The sequence below is a fragment of the Lissotriton helveticus genome, chromosome 1_1 (genome assembly GCF_964261635.1).
Source record: "Lissotriton helveticus chromosome 1_1, aLisHel1.1, whole genome shotgun sequence".
In the NCBI taxonomy this organism is placed as follows: domain Eukaryota; kingdom Metazoa; phylum Chordata; class Amphibia; order Caudata; family Salamandridae; genus Lissotriton; species Lissotriton helveticus.
The window spans coordinates 267,842,253-267,866,157 of NC_136057.1; positions in this window are offsets into that span (position 1 = coordinate 267,842,253).

Sequence of the window (23,905 nt, forward strand, 5' to 3'; positions counted from 1 at the left end):
AATTGCATGCGCAATTTGCGAGAACCAGATAGGTACTCGCAAATTGCGCATGCAATTTTAAGGGTGCAAGGGTGCCAATAAGACACCTTGATGCACCTCTGAAATAGAAATTTCAACACATGTTGCACACATATGCCCCAGGGACATGTATGTGTGCAACACAGAACTTTAAAAAATGCACTTTTGTGTATTTTTTAAAGTTCTCGCAAATTACCATCAATTTTGAATTGATGGTAATTTACATTTCTGAATTGTGAAATCACAATTTTTGGGGGGTTGTTGCACTGCAATTAGGGAAACACAATTTGAGATTCCTGAAATGCAATTGCAATTTAAGTAATCGCAAATTTAGCAATTACTTAAATAGTGATTTTTGCATTTGGGGTGATGCATCCCAAATGCAAAAATTGCGGTCGCAAAGGGATTGATTCTGCGAATCTTCCCCTTTGAGACTGCAATTTCCAATGATGCATGTGGCCCTAAGTTCCCACATATTGAGTTTCCAAACCAGCGGGGTCGATTGCCGTCTCCTTCCCACTGTGATCCACTGGGGAGAGTGAGCCCAGAGGGTTCTAGCAAGGTATTCTGTTTTTTTATTCTCCATCACTTCCCCAGTAGGGGCTAAGATATAGTTTGCCCTGGTTTGAGGGTTATGCTTTCACCAGAGGTCCATTAACCCCATTGTAATAATGAATCGCTTGAGTTGTGTGCCTTTGTGTGTAGCAGCAGTCATCGCGGTGTGGTCCATCTGGTGGTCCACTACGTCATTAAAGTCTCCCCCTATCAGGAGAACACATGAGCCTGCCTACAATAGAATGTCTGTGAATTTTTCTAGGGTGTTCGCCTGCATAAGTGGGGGTGCATAGACACTGATCAGTGTGATATCTCTCCTGTCCCAAATACCCTTAACAGCCACTATGTCCCATTGGGGTCCATCCATGTGCGTTCTACTTGAAATGGTGAGGTTTTCCTTATTCGGATTGCAACTCCCCTGGCACCCGTGGAGAAACCTGTGTGCGCTAAAGTTTTATATGAGCCTCTACTCAAGAATGTACACTGCGATCCTTTCAAGTGTGTTTCTCTGAGGCATACTACCCCAGGCTTCAGACGTTTTATATATGCAGCTACTAGGCCTCTATTCACCTTAATTCTTATCCTGATACATTCCATGACATGACGGAGTAACTATCGTGTTCGTGTATCTCTTGATTGTTTGCTTGGACATTAAACTGCTTATATTAGCATTTTTCCTACTTGCCCTACTTTTGAGCTATGCTCTAGGTTGTCTGAATGTAACTTTAATTTAACAAACTGTTCCCCAACTTTCCCACCTCCCTGCTCCCTCCCACACTCCCATTCCACTCACGCTCATTCCCCACTCGGTCAACCTGACCAACTGTGTCGTGGATGGTTTGGGGAGGTCTGTTGCCCACCCTCTCTTGAACTTCAATACCCAATCAATTCAAAGCTTTATTCGACATTTGTCATAAAAGCATCAATCCCTACCCTATACAATAAATACTCTAACTAAAAACACTTTTTTTAAAAAACATATTAAACAGTGACAGTCGAATGCTTTACACATATAAAATCTATTTGAAATATAAAAGCATTTGGAACATAGCAGCCGTACTTCATTATATTACATTTAGCAACAATGAGCGGGAACGAATTACCCAGGCCCAGGCAAGAAATGTTGCTACCGCAATCGCTAATGGTGTAGAGCAATCAGATTCTAGTATTCTAAGTGCAATCGATTGACTGCGAGTACCAATATTTAAACAAGCTGGCTTTAGCCATTTACGCCTTGGGCTAGCGTATAAAGGGCAACAGAACAATAAATGGGAGGTGTGCTCTATTTGGTCCTTACAGTGATGGCAATGTTCATCCCGCGTGGGGTTCCAGTGTTTCTTGAAAGCATTCACTGGAAGTGTTCCAACACGAAATTGGAAATATAGTTTCCTATCATGTGGGCGTTCAATACGTTAAAACCTGCCTATCCCTATGATTCAGCAGTGGAACTTAACTTTAAATGTGGACTAAATTTTGGTTCCACTGAAGCTCCTTCCTTTGTATCCGGACAATTTCGAAATTGCCATAGAAAAGCGGGAGGTGGAAGACAGAGTAGAAAAATGAAGAAGAAGAGAAAAGAAAGATAATGTGAACACAAGAAAAAAAAAAAGAAAACACATATGCATTATTAGTGAGAGGATACCATAAATAACTTTTAAAGCACTCTGTGAAGAGAGCCTCGTATTCTCCCATTTAAACCTTCTTGGTACCCAAAAAAAGCAAAGCACTGAATAGAATGTTTTGTGCAAATACATTTTCTTCTTTTTTTTTTTTTACAAAACTGTATGAAAGGCTTAATATGATTGCAAGGGACTTTGAACTCCAGCGTTTGCCTTCAGACATCATACAAATCTTAAACTCCTGCAAAATATTCAACCATTACTTACCTTTTGGATATTCCACAACAGAAAAATATTGACAATGCCATTTTTTGCCCCAGTAAGGAACTCCACATCAGTCAACATACCCAATGGACAACTGCCAACATAGGATGAGACGCCGGTGCAAGGTCTTATATTCCCCACCAGTTGAACATATCATTAAAAGACAGCTCTCTGGGCGTGGCTATGCGGCCGAGAGCAATGGCCGCAGCTTAGGCGAGCTCTTCCTAACCCGCGGCAATTATCCAATTTACAGCCTGCGTACCTGGTTCACAACCCCATTGAAGTGCACGACGGAGCAGCTGATGCCCCCGTGACTGCTCCGGCGAGGCGTTCCGGGACTCCAACCCCCGCCGCACGAACGTCGCAGAGGCCGACTGCTGGAACGGCCGAGCAAAGTGGCGGCCCTGCCGAGAGAGTCGGGGTGCAGCTCTGCTGAATATCTGGCGGCCTTCCGACGGCACCCTCCCCACTCCCAATCGGGGACTGGTAGACGGGGCTCGCCCCCTGCAGGAGTGATCGAGACGCTGCGAGGGGACAGAGGGGGGCGGCTTCTCTGATCTCCGTCCTCGGGCGGCAAGGTGGTGTCGGCTCCAGTGCGGGGTGAAAATTTAGGCCCCGGCTTGGCAGCCTACCGGTAGCCGGAGCAGTGGGTATGGCTGCAAGCCACTACAAGACCATAAGGTGGGAGGGGCATAGGAAGTCGATCCGGCCCGTTGCCGCCTGCCACACACAAGACAGTGCCCCCATCGGCCAGAGCTCTGGACCTGCCTCCGGGAGTGGCTTCCCATAACCCAGTGAGTGCTTGAGGTGCGACCTCCGCTGCAAGGCCCTAGTGTGCTGAGGTGGTGGAGGGCCTCTGGGGACCCGCTGTGCATTGGCTTGGGCCTCTGCTCTGCCCTCTCCTCCTGCCCGACTGATAGGGCCTGCCTTGGATGGGCCGCGCCCAAACGGACTGCCTGGCTGTACCTTGGTGGATATTCCTGGCCGATTGAGCGGTGCGGGCGGCCGTGTCCTGCTACAAAGGACTCGGGGGTGAGAGGAGAGTCTTTCATCGACCAGCCTGATGGGAGAGCGGTCATATCACCACGGCTCAAGTTTGGGAGGCACTTACTGAAGCACGGACACAGTTTTTCAGACACATTTCACCAGCTTGGGGGGTGAAAATGGCGACGGGGGCAGAAGCGCTAACAACAACGCTCAGGCGAAACTGTCCAAATTTGCATGGCAGCAGGGCGGAGAAAAACTCGACTCGCCAAGGGCGGACAAAGATGGCGCAAAAGGGTCATCACCCCAACCTAAAGAACCTACGCTCCACGATGTCCTGGCAGCCATTGGGGAGATGTGGAAGTCTATGGACTCAGTAACAACAGAAGTTTCCATACTGCGTGCCGATTTTAAGCAGACAAATGAAAAAATGCGTGTACTCAAGGTAGTGATGGCGGCGCTCCAAGAGGACACTTCGGAGCTTCAGCGCCAAATTTCCGACATGGAAAAGAGACAGACTCGTATGGTGCAACAGCTGGATGACTACGAAGGGAGGGCCCATCGCAACAATGTTCGAATCCTTGGGGTCCCGGAGAAAACAGAGGGGCCGGCGGCGGATCTATTTGTGGAGGAGTTAATTAAGTCACACCTGAAGCCTAAGGTGCTGTCTGCTTATTTCTCGATAGAACGTGCCCATAGAGTACCGGGCGGGAGACCCAAAGTTGGGGCTCCTCCCAGACCAATTAATTTTCGGGACCGAGACAATATTCTGCAGACCGCCAGGGTGGCCCCCCCATTAAAGATAGACAATTACGAGGTTTCATTCTTTCCAGACTTCATGGCTCGGGTCCAGGCAGAACGACGCAGCTTCCAGGCGGTGAAATTGCGAGGCAGAGACATTAAATACGCAATGCTTTTTCCAGCCAGGCTGAGAGTCGAAAGGGACGGTAAATCATGTTTTTTCGACTCACCTGAGGCAACCTGGGACTGGCTGGAGGGCTGGACGACGGTCAACGACAGGACTAATAGGCGTCATGGCACGCCAAAGCGAGGGACCGGAGGTATTCCAGAATCCACAGTGATGGGGGCTGACCCGGGGACGAGCGGCCTCTCCGAGCAGGAGTGAGAGACACTGGAGGCCACAGGAGGGACTAACTTCGATGGACACTCGCAAGTATTAAGGGGGGGGAGCTGCTAACGCAGGAGTTACCGGGGGTGAAAATTTGACTTTGGAGTTTCCGTGTATGTAATGTGTTTAATTTGCAATTCTCTAGACATGTTAAGGAGATTTTCGTTAGGCTATTGTTATCGAATCCAGGCTGTACTGTACTGTTGTCTTGTTAATTTGCTGCGGGGAGGGGAAAGCTTTACCTCTACACAGTTAGTACGGGTGGGGAACGCACATGCACTCTGCCGGGTTGGGGGGTGGGCAGTGTGCAGTCCACAGGCAGGGGAGCAGGGAGGGGGGAGGAAGAGAGTAAGTGGGTTGTTTCAGGGTTGGGGTGGGAAATTGATATTGTTGATACTGATTATGATGACTGTGTGCGATTTCAGATTGCAATGGTTGTGTGAGGGAAGGGTTGGTTGCACTTTGTTGTGTGCTTTAGTTTTGGGCTATACTTCGAGGACACAGGTGAATGCACAGGTGGAGTGCTGCTGAGCTTTAGAGGATGTCTTGGATTATATGGCGGATGAGGTCTTGGACGATGTGACAACTTCTGATACTGCCCCAGTCCTGGCTCCGGTGCCTCCCTTAACCCTGACTACTTGGAATGTACACGGCTTGGGGGATAAAATTAAGAGGGGCTTGGTGTTGCAATATGTACGAAGGGCAGCCCCAGCACTGGTATTGATTCAAGAGACGCATCTGGTGGGTTCGACTTGTAAGGCTTTGGACCGATGGGGGTACACGATGGTGGTACATTCTGAGTTTTCCTCTGGTTCCAGGGGGGTGGGAATCCTGATGCGTGAGCAATTTCCCTTAATAGTACAACAGGTGTGGAAAGATAAGTTAGGGCAATTTGCAGCAATTTCCTGTTTGTGGGAAGGCAGAAGATTCAATGTAGTTTCAGTGTCCATTCCACCTGCCCTACATTTGGTTGCTCTGCCCGCCCTCAGTGCATTTCTACTGACACTACCTGAGGGCGAGCTCATATTGGGTGGAGATTTTAATGCGGTTCTTCACGAGGGTCTTGACCGTCATCCAAGTAGGAGGACAGGGTTGCCTACGGCGCGGCCGGCAGGCTATCTAGAGGCTATGGGTCTTACGGACAGCTGGAGGTTCAAACACCCTGGGGATCGAGGATACAACTTTTATTCAGGGGTAAACATTAGTCTATCACGTATTGACCATTTTTGTGTCTGTGCAGACAGCTTGTCCCATATAACTGACATAAAGATAGGCCAGAGGGGCATTTCAGATCACTCCCCAGTATCCATCATATGTTCTTCTTATGTGAGATCCCAGAGGCTTATCTTCCGTATCTCACCCCATTTTTTACAAATACCCAAAATTAGAAAGGACTTAGGGCCCGATGTAGGTAATTCTTATTTACCACTTCTTAAATACCGAATTTTACCGATTCGGTATTTAAGAAGTGGTAAATATGAAGGGGGGAGATGTAGGTATTACAGATTCTGTAAATACAGAATCTTTAAGATTCGGTATTTACCGAATCTGTAAATACCAAATCGGTATTGCCCATTGATTCCTATAGGCCTTGAAGCCCATAGGAATCAATGGGCAATACCGATTCTGTAATTACAGAATCGGTAAATACCGAATTTTGCAAGGGTGCAGGGGGTGTCACTTTGACACCCTCTGGCACCCCAAAAATAGGCATGTGCGCCATGTGGCACACAGACATGCCCTAAGGGCATGTCTGTCTGTCACATGGCTAGGTGTGCATGCACACATGTGCATGCACACCTGAATTCGGTATTTTAACACCCAATTGGATTGGGTGGTAAAATACCGAATCTGAAAGGCCTACGGCACTCAATGATGTGCTACCTACATGTGCTTTTACAGAATCGGTATTTTTACCGAGTCTGTATTTACCGATTCGGTAATTTTACCGAATCTGTAAATACAGATTCGGTAAAATACCGATTCTGTAAAGCATGCTCCTACATCTGAAAACCCTAATACCGGTCGGAAACGGCCGAAATCGGCCGTTTCGGACCGGTATTAGGGCTCCTACATCTGGCCCTAGGTCACAGCTACGAAAATGTTACTTTCAAGAGAATACTGCCTCAGTGGACTCACTAGGGGTCCTGTGGGAAGCATATAAAACAGTGCTCAGGTGCCAGGCGATAGCCTCTATAACAGGGCACAAGCGGGCTGTGCAAGAGGACCTGGCAATACTGGAGTTAGACCTTGAGGTTTTACAAACTAAACATGATATTAATCCCACTGAGGAGATTAAGCGTCAATTGTGCCTTAAACAGACAGAATCCGCGGAGTATCAGAGAGGGCAGGTTAGACAACGGCATATGCGCATCAACATATTATATACAAGGTTGGTGATAAGGCGGGGAAACTTCTGGCGTGGCTAGAAAAGAAAGATACGGCCCAGAGGACGATAGCACAACTTCGTTCTGCCGATGGTGTGATATACTCTTCCCCCACGGAAATTGTCGACACTTTAGCCAACTACTATGAAGCAGTCTACACCTCTTCTTCGGGTATGTCCTCTGCTGAGGCGCAGACCTATATTAAAGATATCAAAATGCCCTCCCTTTCTGACGCAGATGCCGAACTTTTAGAATCCGACTTTACGACGGATGAGGTCATGGGTGCTATACACTCTTTGCAGTCGGGCAAGGCTGTGGGGCCAAATGCAGTCCCAATAGAACTATATAAGCGTGTTTCTAGTCAAGTGGCCCCGTATCTGTTGCAAATGTTTGAATAAAGTTTAGCCATGGGGGAGTTTCCTCAAGATCAAAGGATGGCTACAATTATAGCTATACCAAAACCTGGTAAACCCCCGGACGAATGTACATCGTACCGTCCTATTTTGCTACTGAATGCGCAAGCAAAAATATTGGCCAAAATGATCGCCGTACGCCTCACCCCCCATCTGGAGACTCTGGTGCACCCGGACCAGTACGGGTTCATGCCGAATAGAAGTACTGCTCTAAACTTGAGACGAGTTCATGCGGTAATGGCGCAAATATCGGCTGTATCAGAGCCGGCTGTTATCTTGTCCATAGATGCGCGAATTGCCTTCGACATGGTCAAATGACCGTATTTATTCACGGTGTTACGACATCTAGGTTTTGGGCCAAAGTTTTGTGCTTGGGTAAAACTCCTGTACACACATCCACTTGCACATGTTGTTGCTAACGGACATATTTCCAGGGATTTCCGGTTGGGCCACGGTTTTTGCTTTGATTTTGGAGCCATTGGCAGCATGGATACGGTGGGACCCCATGATAAAGGGTCTCAACTGGACCGAGTCCTGGGAGGACCGTATATTGTTGTATGCCGATGATATTCTTCTTTACTTAACTTTCCCCAGCCGCTCCCTCAAGGTTCTTCTTGATATCTGTAGGATTTTTAGGCGGGTCTCTGGATGCACCATCAACTGGTCCAAGTCGGTGCTATTTGTCCTTAAAGGGCCCCCTCCGGTCCTTCCAGACGACTGCCCCTTGCTGGTCACTGAGGGACCATTTAAATACCCGGGGTTATGGGTGACACCGAATCGGGAGGTTCTTTATCATCGTAATCTGCTGCCACCACTTGAGAGGTTTTGCTCGGATGTGAGGCATTGGCACTCCCTACCGTTGACCCTTCTAGGGAAAGCTGCGTTGTTCAAGATGATGACTTTACCACGACTACTTTACATCCTTGAAAATACGCCATTCTTAGTGCCTCCCAAATACTTTCAGACAATTAACGCACTGGTTTCTGGCCTACTCTGAGGGGACAAACCGGCACGCATATCCAGACAAAAGCTGGTAAGAGGGTGGTTTGCCGGAGGCATCGCACTCCCCGATGTCCAGTTGTATTATTGGGCATCGCAACTAAAGATCATAAATTACTGGCTCCACGCTCCGCAGACGAGCCTGAGTTCAAGGCGGATAGATATGACCTAGGGGCCGGAGGAGTGATGGCCGCGCTCTATGATCCTAGAGGTACGGCTGCCCTGTTGGGCCCCACGGCTCATACGGTGAAGCTTTGGCACATGGCATCGGCTCGTCTCAAGTGTCACGAACTGATCACGCAGATGACGCCACTTTGGGCATCGCGCCGCGTCGGCCGTCTCTGTAATAGCAAGGGTTTTGAAGCCTGGGATCGTATAGGCATTTCGACGGTAGGAGACCTTTACAGGCGGGGTGCAATCCTCACTTTTGAACAACTAGCGGCTCAATTTCATTTGGTGGATGCAGAGTGTTTTCGCTACTTGCAAATCCGTCATGCCCTTAGGTCTGTGCTTCCGCCTAATGGACGATTGCCGGAGTCCACTCCTTTAGAGGACAGACTGCTCACGGAGTATATACTGAAATAGGCGACCTCATTGGTTTACCGTAAGTTGGTTAACAACATGCCTGACCCTATGGACAGACTTAAAGCCGCCTGGACTACGGGACTAGGTGACTTTGACGAATCGGACTGGCAAACTGCGCTTTCCTCGCCTCAGTAGGTCGCAGTGCCGTCCCGGCTCAGACTGATACAATTGAAAGTCTTGCATCTTATATATTTCACCAGGGTCACACTACACAAGATAGGTAGATCTCACACCAGTACTGTTTGAGGGGCTGCGGGGAGGTGGGGACATTTTATCGCACTATTTGGGACTGCCCACTGATTGAGGGTTTTTGGCCCAGGGTTATGCAAACTGTGTCACAGGTGGTTCGAATGTCGTTGCTCCCTGAGCCAAGACGTTGTCTGTTGAATGTTTGGGAACCGAATGATCTGAGCAACCCTCTGCAGGATTGGGCAATGGTTGCTATTATGTATGCCAAACGAAATGCGGCCAAGGCATGGGGAGCCTCTGCGGTGCCGGCGCTTAGTGCCTGGACTGCAGACATTAACTCAGCAATGATTGCAGAGAAGACGGTATACCTGAATCGTAAGTGTCCACGAAAATGGGCTACAATTTGGGAGGTATGGAATGAATATAGGGGGCATATTTGTGACCCGCCCCAGTTGAACAGTGATACAGATTCGGATTGATGGGGAGAAAGGATGTGAGAATTGTGGTTGGGAATGGCGTCATATAATATCTGTCTGAACTATATTGCTGTCATGTATTTCTCTTGGCGAGATGTATTCACTACGCTTCACCTTTTATCTTCTGTACAACTGTTTTACACACTGTAAACCTCGGTAATGCCCATTGTTTAAGATGTTTTTCTTAACAATAAAAATTGTTTTAAAAAAAAAAAAGACAGCTCTCTGAATTTGACTTACGCTGGTAAGTTATTTCAGTGGTCTCCATGCCAATCAGAGGAGGAGACATTTTGCATCTTATAAAACAAGGAGCAGTTTAAATGGATTCCTAAAGGTGACACTATGATTGTGGTAGTAATAGTAAGGAGGACTTGCACACCTTATGTTAAGAATACCCGAAGATGAACAATCATTTGTTTTTGCTGTAATCTCAATTTAATTTCAGAACTCTAATGATGCACTGAAATGCTTGTATACTCATGGTCCTTGTAGTCACATCTTACAATGATGTCTTCTTTCTTCGTTTTTTTCTTATTCAATTGACATTTTACCTTTAACCTATCAGATGAGTTCTCTGCACCCTTTTAAAATGGCCACCATTGGTGCGCCCACTTTTCGAATGTAAGTTTTAGTGGGCACCTTCCTCTCGGGCCCTGATTCCTTCAACATGGCTGCTGCTCTCTACCACATCAATATGCATGTACAAAGTCCCTTTTGTAGGCTTCCACAGCCTCATCATTATAGACACACAGGAACCTCATCTGCCAGAGAATCGACACAGCTTTTGCTGGTCACTGTGTTCATTGGGTTTTGACATTCGTTTTCTTAGTCCCGCTAAGTCTGGCCCACAGCCTAGCTGCCTTTAACTATTAAACTAAAAATAAGTGCACACCATGGTCCATCTGGACCGAGCTTGACCCGGCAAATTTGTGACGCTACATCATATGAGATTCACTTGGTAATCTAGCATTTTGGGTTTGTAGACAATTCAAAACCTTTTTAATTTCATTGTTCTTGAGGCTCAGAGTTATTTTCACCTCCCAAAATTGGAGGGGCTCACTTACCCTGTAATTGAATTGTAAGACCTCTTTCTATTCCTCGTTTACACTTAACTGGACTACCGAAGATTAGCTTACTCACATATTTGGGGAGTTTATACATGACCAGCTCCCAACTCCTAAGGAGATTATGAATTTCTAGCCTCCACCTCTTCTCATTATCTTTTCCTCTCTCTCTCCAGCAGCCACTTTGAAACTCTATGTGAGTATAACATGCTGTGCAGTCACACTTCATGCACGCCTTAATGTGTCTACCAAATATTATCTTTGACTTTTGTTTTTCTTCTTCTCTTCACTTCGCCTTGAATCCCCTCAGGCTCATTCTGTCCAGAGTCCTGAAGATGATCCTGTTTTGTTAAGGTATCGAAACGTATCAACTGATTTACAGACCCCATTAGTTATATAATATAGTTATATGATAAATTCATTACATTGCAGACAATACTTATATCATGTGATGCACTTCTATACTGGTCTATTAATATCTGTGTGTCGTATTTTTTTAGCATGAACCACATTTGTTCTCACTGGCAATTTTCCACATCAACTTTGCGTTTGCCAAGTGGTATTTTTATTATGTTTTGTTATTAAAACTTTGTTATACTATTACTTTCTGATGAGATTTTTAATAAGGTCCCCCTTTTCAATGATAAAACATTGTACCTCAGGTCCCTAGTGAATTTAGGTGAATCCTTGCTTCTTAATTACAAGATTTGTGCAGAATCAGTCCCTTAAGACCAAGTATTCTCTCTAAACATTTTATGAGCAGGTAACATCCAAGCAGAACGCCCACCCTTTATCTCTCTTTCTGACCCGTTCTTCACCTGCCTCTTGCATTTAAAATAAAAACTGTTAAACACCTTAACTTGAATAAACGTTATTACATCAAACAAATCAATTTATTTGCAATGATGTCTGGAGGATCTAGAGTTCCCACCATAGACATCAATCAAAGTAAGAAAGGGGCTCCAAACATCTCTTAAGGAAATAAAGTCAAAGCAAATCAAGAGCCAGATCTAGATAAATCTTTTTTGAAGAAGAAATTAAGTTGAATTGGGTGTAAGAAAGGTATAATGTCAGGGAGTAACGGTTTACCAACTGAGGTTTATAAAAAAACCTGAACTGCAAAATATTTTGGTGGAACTGTTTATTTGAATTGTTCATAGGGACCCATCTTGGGCTTTGGTTGAATGTGCTCTTGTTATTAGCATTTTTCAAAAAGAGAAATGTGTTGTTTATAAACATTCTGAGTAATAGAGTTATGGTAGCTACCTCACGCCTGATTCACCCAGATCAAAATGTTTTTCTGTAACTAGGTATATGTCACTCAAAGCCCACTTTTTGATTAATGCTACTGGCATTTTTTACTGAACAGAATGCAAGCTGTTATACTTTCATTCCTAAGAAAAATGGATGAAAGCTGTGTTTGGCCTGTCTTTAGGTAATATTGATATATGTTCTGTATTAAATATGATTATACCACGTCTTAATTTATCTCAGCTGATTTGCATAAGGAATAGTCTATATATATAGCTATACCTGTCTGACTGTGGTTATTAGCTTATACTCATAACAAGTGTCTTTTTCTTCATAGTAGGTACATCAAGAACATGTTTGATAAGACTTTGCTTCCCCCATTTTGATCCAAACCTCAGTATCCTACTAATGTAAGTGTTTAGTGAAAATCTTGAAGTAGGCTATGTTAACTCACATATTATTTTGGTAATGGGTGGGAAATAGCAAGAGATTGAATGCTTGGGTACCTTACATTCAGGTAAGTATAAAACATTGTAAATAAAATGTCCTTTTTAAATTTCAAATGTGCCTATATTTATGTTTACAAACTCATGCTAGTATCGGTAGCATTATAGTTGGCCCATTTCACAGCATGTGTGAGGGCACCATATCAAATTCCTTGTCCTTCTATCCCATATAATGTGCCAAGATCCCATGGAATACTCTGATGCTTGCTAGGAACAAAGTGCCCTTTCTTACGAGTATCCATTATTTGTCAAGTTGTGGTGAGATCTTCTACTAAATTTATTTGTGAAGTTGATGCTGGTCATTTGCTTCTCTCCCTTCGTCTTTCGCGGACTGGTGCGGAAGGTGGTCAGAGTGTTCGTGCCTGAGGTACGCATATATGATATTCGTACAACACATCCAGCTTGACGCCTACATTCTTACCACATCTGCTGACACTCCTGCTTTTGTTGCGGTGGCAGAAAGGGTCTGTTAGAGTCTGTAAGATGCCCTGCTGCACACTCTCCCTCCGAACACACTTGTTACCTGGCACTGTTACCAGTGCCAGCCAGCAATGAAAGTCACTGGTGACTGGCAGGTTGTTGTCTTCAGGTGAGTTGCGTCTGTTTGGGAGATAAGGGGCAAGGACGATGATGGTCCATGGGCACGGCCAGCCTCGGGATCAGACCTGCTCTAAACTCCACTCAAGGCTTGGGGTTTGTGGCACTACCTGGTGCATGACCCTTTGAGGTGCTGCAAGAAAGCGACGCTGACTTTACTGATACAGCAAGCAGCAACTGCTGAACAAGGGGTTGAGTTGAGCTTGTACTGGGGCTATTTTACTGCTTACTGCATATTGGATATATAACTCGGGGACAAATAGATAAACAGGAGGACTATGACATGCCAATAAAAAATGTAAGAAACAAGAACAACAATGAAGCGACAAGAAAAAGTGCTATCCATTGATAGAAAAGACCAGCATATCGGATCATTAGAAGGTTTATCCTCCATACCCTACTCTTTTTTCCAAAACGTATTCATTCTGCCACCATTAGGAAATGATTATGATGAGAAAGCTGTTAATGATAAAGTGACCACCATCCAACATGACTTCCAAGTGACTATCATGATTTATCTCCAAGAGTTCCTTCATATAAGAGAATAAGCTCCACTAATTTAATACCAGATGTCGAAGAGCTCCTTTCTCCCCATGTTTTTTCATCATATTTTACTCTTCAAGGTATTAGGGTTAGCTAGTTACTTCCAGATAATGCGGTGCTAGAATATGTACAGCAGGACCCGTTCTGAGGCTTCATATTAGTTTCACTTTTTTTTTAATAGTCACTATGTACATGTTTTACACTAACACAATGATGTACCGAGAAGCATGCAGTTCATTTCTTAGTAAGGATTTTTATCATGTTATTCATACATTCTGTTCAAGGCTAGACACACAGAACAAGCTGCCCTAGTCCAGTGAGATACAGATCTAAGGCCATAATAGACAAACCACTGTATCAGCTCTGCTCTGCAACTTCGACACAGTGCAATTGGAACAATGCTTTTAATATATAAACTGCATCTGTGTTACATGTGGCAGAGAAGCACTTCTGCTGGGATTGTCCTAGAAAGCAATGCACTGTGACTGAGACACAGTGTTAGAACTGGGGGTCTCTAGTTGGCAGAGGTAGGTACCCCTGTCCAAATAGGGACCCTTGCTTCTAGTCAGGGTAAGGAGGAAACACTCTTTAGATAACCTCTGCTCACCCCCTTGGTAGCTTGGCACAAGCAGTCAGGCTGATCCAAAAGCAATGTGAAAAGTATTTGTACCAACACTCACAGTAACACAGTGAAAACACCACAAACTGACTCCACAACAGTTTAGAAAAATAAAGGTATTTAATCTAAACTACCCAAGACCAAAACAACAAAAATCCAACACACACAGTTCAAGAATATGGTTGTGAGAGTTCTTAAAGTTGCGATAAAAATAATTCACCCGTTGCGTGAAAAGTTCACTGTTGCGTCACGTTTAGCCAACAGCACCTTTAAGTGGGACAAAGTTCCAAAGCAGCAGCAGGTGTGGTGGAAAAGAAGCGATGCGTTGCTCCTGAATTAATGGGGAGGCGTTGGCAACAGTCCTGCTGCAGCAGCGGGCGTGTTGCGACAAATCCGGTCTTTATGGGGAGGAAGGCGATGACTTGTATGGATTCTGGTGCGTAAGGAAGTTTGGTCTCGCAAAGGCACGATGCGATGATCTGTAGGGGCTGCGACGATCTCCTGGGTGACGATGCATGATCCAGCGGTGATCTTCCTCTTGCAGCTCCTCTATGTGATGGCTTTGCAACGATGTTCGCAGCGAAGTGATGCGGTCCGCAAGCAGGCAGTGCGGTTATCTCACCCAGCGATGACAGGCTCTGCGACGATGCTCACAGAGTTGGTGATCTTCCCTCAAACAAAGGATGTGAAGTCTCCGGCAGCGGCAACAGGCGATGCGACGATCTCGGCCTTCGTAGCGGCGGGAATTTCCTCGCGCTGTCGGGGATGCGCTCCGCAAGCGAGCGATGCGATAACATTTCTGTAGCAAAGTCTCTCAAATCTTGGTTTCCAGCTTCCCAGCACAGGTACAACTTCCAGAGGCACTACAACTGGCCCAAGCACTCTAGGAAGGACAGAGCTCTCTCAGCAGAGCTCAGGGAAGCTGGGGGGTGAAGCACTTTTGTTCCTGGGGGACTTCAAAACAGGGAGCCAGCTCACAACAGGCCCTTGGAGATTCCTTCAAGTAAGGGGACAAAGCAACAACAAAGTCCTTCCCCTCTCCTAGGCAGCTGAGCAACTGCAGGTCAGTCCAGCATCACACAGCAGGGCAGTCCTTCTTCTTCAGTCTTCCAGCTTTCTCCTTGGCAGAGGTTCCTTCTTGTTTCCAGGATGATCTAATTTTCTGTAGTCAGGGGTCCTGTATTTATACCCCTAAAAGTCTTTGATCCCTTAGTGCAGGACGGCTCTGAGCCCGGTCTGAACCAGTTCTGGGTGTTCCTTGAGCACTTTGTTTTCCTGGTTTCTCCTTTCCTTTCAGAGTACAGAGCAGAGACATCAGACACCCCACAGGAGGTGGAGCCAGCATTGTGGAGGGAAAGCACAGCCCTGGAGCACTTTGTTGACATGATTCCTTCTCTCCTTTCACAGTGCAGGGCAGGAACATCAGATGCACCACAAGGGGTGGAGCCAGCAATGTGGGGGGCGGGCACAGTCCTATTCAGGTCCCAGGTGCAACTCCTCCCTCCCATCTAGATGCAGATCTCTCTATTCACCACTGGGCGGACTCATTCTGTCTCCTGGAATTCCCCAGCCCTGTCACTCACAAACCAGAAAGTCAATTCACAAACAGCCAAAGCACACAGAAAGGTCAGACAAGAGAACAGCCACTTTCTAAAAAGTGTTGTTCTCAAACACAGGATTTAAAAACCACCTTTCCTAAAAGATGTGTTATTAAATTCTGAGTTCAGGGATACCAGACTTTTACGTCCTATCTTGCTCCCATGGGAAGATATGCAGGTAACCACTGTACACAGCATTCCCCATTATAGACTATAAGCAAGATATCCTTACAATAATGAAAAACTAATTCACTACCAGAGCATGTCACCTGCACTAGTACATGCTCTACCTTCAACATACACTGCACCCTGTCCAGGGGGTACCTTGGGCCTTCCATAGGCGTGTGTAATGTGTACAGAAAGGGAAGGGTTAGGGCTGGTCAGTGGAGACACTGACCAGGAGGACATGGCAGTTCACAGACTGCACACAGGCACTGCTGTGGCAGGCCTGAGACACCATTTTAGGGCTACTCATGTGGGTGGCACAATCAGTGTTGCAGGCCCACTAGTAGCATTTGTATCAGCAGCCCTGGCACACTCAGTGCACTTTCCTAGGGACAAATATGCCAATCATGGATAACCAATCACAATATCAATCTATACAGGGAGCACTTGCACTTTGACACTGAACAGCAGTGGCAAAGTGCCAAAAGCATCTAAACCAGCAAAAACGAAATCCAGCACAGCACCAAAAATACAGGAGGTAGGGGCAAGAAGATAGGGGGGAACCACGCCAAAGATGCCAGGTCTAACACACAGCTTAAAGGTAATTCCGAAAAAAGCAATACCAAGCAGGCACCTGAGTTTTATAAATGGTGCTGGGACAAACAAAAAAATAAAGATAAATCTATACTACTATAATAAAGTAGTAACTTTCAGGCTTTGAGGCGGGTAAACTCGCGAACCACAGGGCCAATCTACACACCCGATACACCGTTGAAATCGGCAGGGTGTGTAGATGGTTATAGGCTATATACATAAAAAAAATAAACCTTATTTAAAAAATTAATATTTTTTAAAAATTAGTCCGTCCTAAGTAGCGCCGGCCGCGATGTGCGTGGTCACGTCAGGAGCGGCGTCAGAGCGGCGTCCGAGGAGTTGTGGACATGGCGTGGGGGAGGAGCGGTGACGTCAGGAACAGCGGACAGCGGCGGTACCAGCAGCGGAGAGCCGGACATGGCGCGGGGGAGGAGCGGCGGCGGACAGGCGGTGAGGAGCAGAGCGGCGAGGACCGGACCGACGGCTGAGGTAAGGCTCGGGGACAATGTAGGGGCAGGCGGGTGTCGGCCCAGGCGTGGGACGGGGCAGGCGAGGCTACAGTGAGGAGCAGAGCAATGTCGGGGCAGGCGGGGGTCGGGGCAGGCGGGGGTCGGGGCAGGTGAGGCAAGGGTGAGGAGCAGAGCTGTAGGGGCAGGCGGGTGTCGGGCCAGGCGGGGGACGGGGCAAGCGAGGCAACGGTGAGGAGCAGAGCAATGTCGGGGCAGGCGGGGGTAGGGGGAAGCCTGAAAGCTCCCGGACAAGGTCGGGGCGGGCTGCTAGTCTGAAAAACAGGAGGAATCTCTGAAATCGGATCCCACTGAAAAAAGTTATACTTTGCATAGCTGTGATACATTTAAGCAGCCTGGTACATCTCAGTATACTGATTTATGTCCTTCTCGTTCCTTCAGGACTCACCCGAAAAACGCTCGGACAGAGGAGGACAACCAGATTGCAGGCATAAAGAGTATGTGCAACCAAGAAAGGACTCACGATGCTCATCTAACATCATCATAAAAACATCCACAACAAAAACCCCAATTCAGAAAGAAGAACTTGGCAGGTATTTCCACCAAACATGCAACACATATTGAAAACACTCCTTCAGAAAAAGACATGGGCATTAACACAACTAGACAGCCCAGCAGAGGTCACAATAGTTCACCAGAATCTTCAAGATTTTCGGGTTTTGAGAGCAGCTAATGAATTTATTCAAGTTGAAACAGCAGGTGAGCCCTTCCAAGATACTTTATGATTTGAACATCCAAATTGAGGGTGACAGTCTGCATAATATTTAAGTAATATTCTGGGAAAACTTAACAACCACCTATGAAATTCTCTTAGCCAAAATGGATTGGCCACCTGAGTGTTTTAAAAAAGTCCCACAAGGGGAAGCTGTCATAATACCTTTCTTCTCTGTTCTTGTTCCTGAAGTTGCTAAACAAGCATATGCCATAGAATGGGCCCTTGCACAAGCCCCAGCATTATATTGTAATCATGAAGGCTGTGATAAAAACTTGCCTTATCATGTTATACCCATATGGCCCAGCCCGCAAGTGCAACCATAATATCCAATTAAACATGAAGTAAAAAACCTAGCTTGGGGAATTCACTTACAATTACAGTATCACTGCATAATAGTGCCTTGTATTTCAGCAATGAACAATCCATTATTTCCGGTAGTCAAACCAGATAATTCTTATTGTTTAGTTTTAGACTTCAGACACTAAATATGACATACACACACATTTGCAATTTAAAATTCACATAGCACAACAAATTCAGAATCCCACTTTGGACATTTCCAATAACTATTTCTGCCGAAATATAGCACCTAAAGGCAGAGACTTGGGGCCAGATGTACGACGGATATTTGCATGTGCAAACGGTCTTAGACCTGTTTTCAAATGCAAAAATCCTTTTGACCATGTACAAACCCTATTTTTTGAGTCACAAAAATGAGCAAATCGCAAAATAGGGTTTTGCGACTCGTTATTAGGATGTGGCATTTCCTTTCTAAAAGCGACCCCGAATGCCATCCTTGTATGACTGTTCTGTGACCGCAATTGCAGTTGCAAAACAGTCGCAGTTTACCACCCTTCACAGGAGGGTGGAAAACTACTCGCAAACTTACAAGGGTCCCCAGGGGACCCCTTACCCTATGTGGCTGGCACAAAAAATATTTTTTAAGGGCTGGCAGTGGCCCCAGGAACCACTACCTGCCCCTAAAAAATCACACAAAAACATTTCATTTTTCTTTTTCTAAATGCATCCCGTTTTCCTTTAAGGAAAACGGACTGCATTAAAAAAATCTGCTTTATTAAAAAGCAGCACCAGACATGGAGGTCTGCTGAGCTCAGCAGGCCACCATAGCTGGGAGGACCAACCATTTCCAATGGGGTCACAAATTGCGAGTGTCTCATGAATATGCAAGAGGCATGCAATTTGCCAACCCATTGGGAATCGCAAGCAGTGTTGCAGACACTGTTGTACATACCAAATTGCGAGTCATAAATTACGAGTCGCTATTGCAACACAACTTTGTGCTTTAGGAATCCAGAGAAAATTCTGCCAGCTTCCTAGGGGTATAAGAACAGCCCAGCCATGTTTAATGCCTGATGACATATACCGCACGGATTATGACGTAAACACTGACTTAGCCAGGGTAGATCACATTGTTTTGTGATTTGCTGAACATGGTTGTACATAACTTTTCTCAGTGTGCTATATTTGGGATACAAGTTATCAAATGTAGACAAAAGCTTTGCCCCACATTTCTTGGAGAAATGTGCTCTCTAACAACTATCGACCACCAATAAAAAGTTACAATTGCCTTTAGGCTTCCCCAATCTGTCCCGATTTCTACAGTACACAACATACACAGATTTGCAGAGCACTGCAAACTGACATGCTTGCATCCAGGCACTTACACACTTGTGCCAAGACAACTTACTTGGTGATCTGCATAGTCCCAGGGTCCACTGGCTACACAAATGCACCTTTAAAGAGGGTGATACTCTACCTACTGCTTTTAAATCACATTCATACTCTCATGCTGAATTGCGTTTTGCATCAACAGAAAAAATACTGACTGTAGTCAAACAGCTGTTATAAAGGAAAGACTGCTGGCGCAGGTTAAATGCATACTTGTGGTTGTTCCTTTTCCAGCCTTACAGGCTGTCACCAAGGCAAGTGTTCCTTACATCCAAGATGGATACAAGAGCCTACCTCCTTAACAGCTAATGACCATGTATTTGATCCTGCCTTACAAATGCCAGAAATTCTCCAGTATGCACAAGAATACCCTGTGAATTAATTACATTTTATATTGCATGATTACTTACAATCATTAGAATTCTCCAGTTAGTACAATCACAATGTAAAAGATAAAATAAGGTGCTAAACAGCCTATTGCAGAATTACCATGCAATAGTTCCATCAATAGAGTCCTAGTGTTAAAAATGGGATGTAGGAGAGGAAGCAACATAATGTAACACTTTCATACAATTTGTTCATTTTCAATGTGCATTTGGTTGTGATGTAGCCATGGTGTTGTGTACAGGGTTGTTATAAAGGTGTTGGCTTTTGCTGCCCACTGCCTATCCTTTTTCATGACCTTGGGATAAATATACGTAGTGCTGTTTAAACTTGCATTTGATTAGAGACACAGGGGTTTTGGAACCATATTATATAAAAAAAACATTATAAAAGTGAGGGGAATAGTTATCAACAGCTAGTTTCTGCCAAATCAATTGGAGTGATGTGTAAATAAGCTCAATAAGGTACAGGGAGTCATTTGTGTGGTTGTCCCTAATTCAAGGTATGTCCTTGATTATTACAGCTATACAATCTGCTGGTATTTAAAGTGCTAAGTCTGTGTGCAGTAAGGCATTATATACTAAGAGTTGCTTGCTAAAGGGAGTGTATTTTTTTAAGCAGCTGAGATGCCCTCCCTACACCAATGTTGCTGGCGGCCCTTGTTTGGTTATATGTTGCTATCTATACTTCCTGTGAGGGATGTACATATTAGCAAAATAAGGTGCAAGGTCACTCGATCAAAAACGTCAGCTGGTTCAACTCAGCCTGTGATTGGCACTAAGCAAAAATATTCAGCTGCATACACAGTACACAGTGTCATGAAAAATTGAGAATTACATCAACAAAAAACACGTACACAAGCCTTAGGGGATTGTACCAATCAGCTGGTTGAACTAGAATTTGTATTTTTCTGGCACTAGAAAATACTGATCTTGAATTCCCCACACTTATAGTGTGTGGTTCATACTACTTCATCCAGTCTGATAATAAAAGCTTAATTATTAGCACTAATAATAGATGGATTGATGGATTCACAGACTTTAAAGGAAACGCTATCAAGCATAAATGACATGGTGGAAAGGTGACACATATTAAAGATTATTTGCCAATATTGCTGCGGGATGACTAAAAATGATCTCAATGAATGGCAGGTATCGCCTAATACATTGTAAATACATTAATAGAGTATATTGTACTCCGGGGCATCTACGCAGATATGGTTTGCATGAGTCTGCCTCCTGCTCTCGATGCCGGGACCCAAATGCAGACTTTATGCACCTGGCCTGGTCTTCTTCTCGTACATCCGAGTTTTAGGGGAAGTTATTTCAGTTACTCACTTCCATCACTGACCCTACTCTGACCCCTGACCCACTCACTGCGCTCCTGGGCTACACCAAGCCTATTGATAAAACTCTGGTTTGTGGCAATGCCGCTTCTTACTGCGAAGAGATGGATTGCCATACTCTGGGGCAGAGGCCCATTCCCTACAATTGATGATTAGATGAGTGACATGTTTTACTGTAATACCCAAACTTCTTCCTCCCTAATCCATGCCACATTCTTATTGGGGCCCATTACAACAATACTTTATTGGTAAAGAAATATGTGAACCAAAGGGAGCTACTCTCAGAGACCCTGATTAATGTCATCATATGCTTATGGGTGGTTGTTTGCTGCTTACTTTTCTTCCTTGGATATGTAACTCTTGTTGTTGCAAGGGGGATCATATGTGTCATTGCCTAATCTCATAAGCTTTTTTCTCTCCCGAATGTCTTCATGAATCATGATGCACTTCTGTCATTGTGTAAAATTACTGGGCTTTCCAAATTTTCCTGTGCCTTTTGCCTGATGATGCCAATTTCATTGCATTCTGTTATAAAAATCAATAAAGAAAAAAACAAAACAAAAACATTATTTGCTCTGGCTCATGTAATCCACACATTGATTCATCAGTGTGTTGGAATACACCTTTCAGGGAATTCATTGGCTGACGAAGGCGCAAAAGCAGCTGTACAGGCTGCTGCAGTAGCTGCAATTACTCATTCACACTGGAAAGTGTATAATGACATCATGGTTGCTATCAATGCTTCACGCACTGGCACTCCTTTACCTGAAAAATATCCAACAAAATACTCCTACCTATTGAGTGGCCAAACATGCCTTTTGCTCCCATTCCAGGGGTAGGTGATTGAGTGAAACCCAACCAGGACTGCAGGGTAGAATTATTATAGTAGCCTATGAAGGATTAGCATTTGCCCATGGAGGTGTGGTGGCTACAGTATCCTTCCTCCAGAAACGTTATTGGTGGTAAGTACCACCACAGCTCACCTACTTCACACACCCCTTCTCATTTCAAACAAACCCCTAAAATGTGCCTATTTGGATCACTCTGGACCTCCATACTCAGATGGGATGTTTACATTTATTCTATTGACCCTATTCTCATGTTCTGTATTTCTATGGGTGGCCACAGTTATCCACTGATGCACAAACTGTTATTAAAGGTTTGCAAGTCTTTATTTGTATATATGCAGTAGCAGCATTCGACTCAGACTAGGGACTAATATCTGCCTTTATGGCTTACTGGGTTAACATGGGTACTCAGGGTGTAGCTGTACATTATTCCTGTCACATTATCCTGAGGTAAATTCAACAGTGGAATGGAAAAACTATAACTTAAAGCACTCCTTAAACTCTAGAGTATTAGATTGAGGTCGTAGTTTGATCCATCACTTGTATGGAGAACAGAGAGTTTTAAATAATCTTCCTAGACGATCCTTGAAATCCTTTTTTGGGTCCAGATGTACCTTCCAGATCTCTTCATCCCTGGCACAGTGGCGTCAGATATGCCTTGTGACATCAATGAAAGTTTCACTGTCTTACAGGAATTGCAAGACTTCCAGAATGAACACTAAATTGGAATTTTCAAATATTCTGCCACTGACGTAGAGATAATTATGAACAGAAAAGGTTTTGGTCCATCATACCAATGACCAATGTCAGTCCTTGCCATTCAAAGTACCAGAACAGTTATTTTGCCCCCACCTGCTGGTTGTAGAAACAAATGGTGTGTTTCAAAAGTTTATGATCAAGCTACACCATGTTGTCAGTCCTACACAATATGCCACGGGAGCTCCTTCATAGTTACCTGCCTTCTCTCTCTCTACCATAAAGAAAATCCCTCTTCAAGCATTAAGGAATACAAATATTGCTTCTTTCTTTCTGGGAGACTTCAGATGCTCAAGATATATTAGTTCATTATACTACTGCTGATACATTATACACATCAGTTGTGAATTTATAGTTGGTTGTTTGTTATAAACAACATTTCAGGAGTGTCTACCAGTTAGTTCTCCTTTACCATGTTAGGCTCTTGTTTTTGTACATACTTTGTCAACATTGATGATTTTTCTTCAGAATCCTTGCATACCTCACTGCATGGTACACATGCATTTCTTTTTTGGCTAAAACGGACTTAGCCGATTCCTCCATGTTCATATACCAAGATTTCCATTTCACTGCTTTTGCTATTCATTTTGATTGGATTTGATACAGTAGTTTCCTTGCTTTTAAATGGACATTACCTTCCAGAATTCTCTGCTGGTACTGGAACTAGTAGCTTAGGTACTGAAGCCTCATTCTTCTTCATATAAAGTGCAAAGAGACCAGTCCCTTGTGACCATTTCTGCATTTCTTGTCTCTGATTGTTTGGTATCAGGTCCCATTTTATATTTTTGGTCCTACAGAAACTTTGTAGATTCCTCAATGGTTTAAGGTTGCTATGGATAAAATAATTATTCCTTGATCTATTTCTGATGAACAGAATATGGATACTGTCAAAAGCATGCTTTCCTAAATAGAGTCTTATACTGTATTTGAAAGGGAAAGTTTATATTAAAATTCTGCACATTTGTGGCGACTTTTTTTATCATCACAATGTCCATCGCTATTTACAGGGAGCCAGTACTCCACATACAGTTTTCCATTTCATTCAATACAGAAATTGCCTGACACCACCAGTGGGTAGTTAAAAAA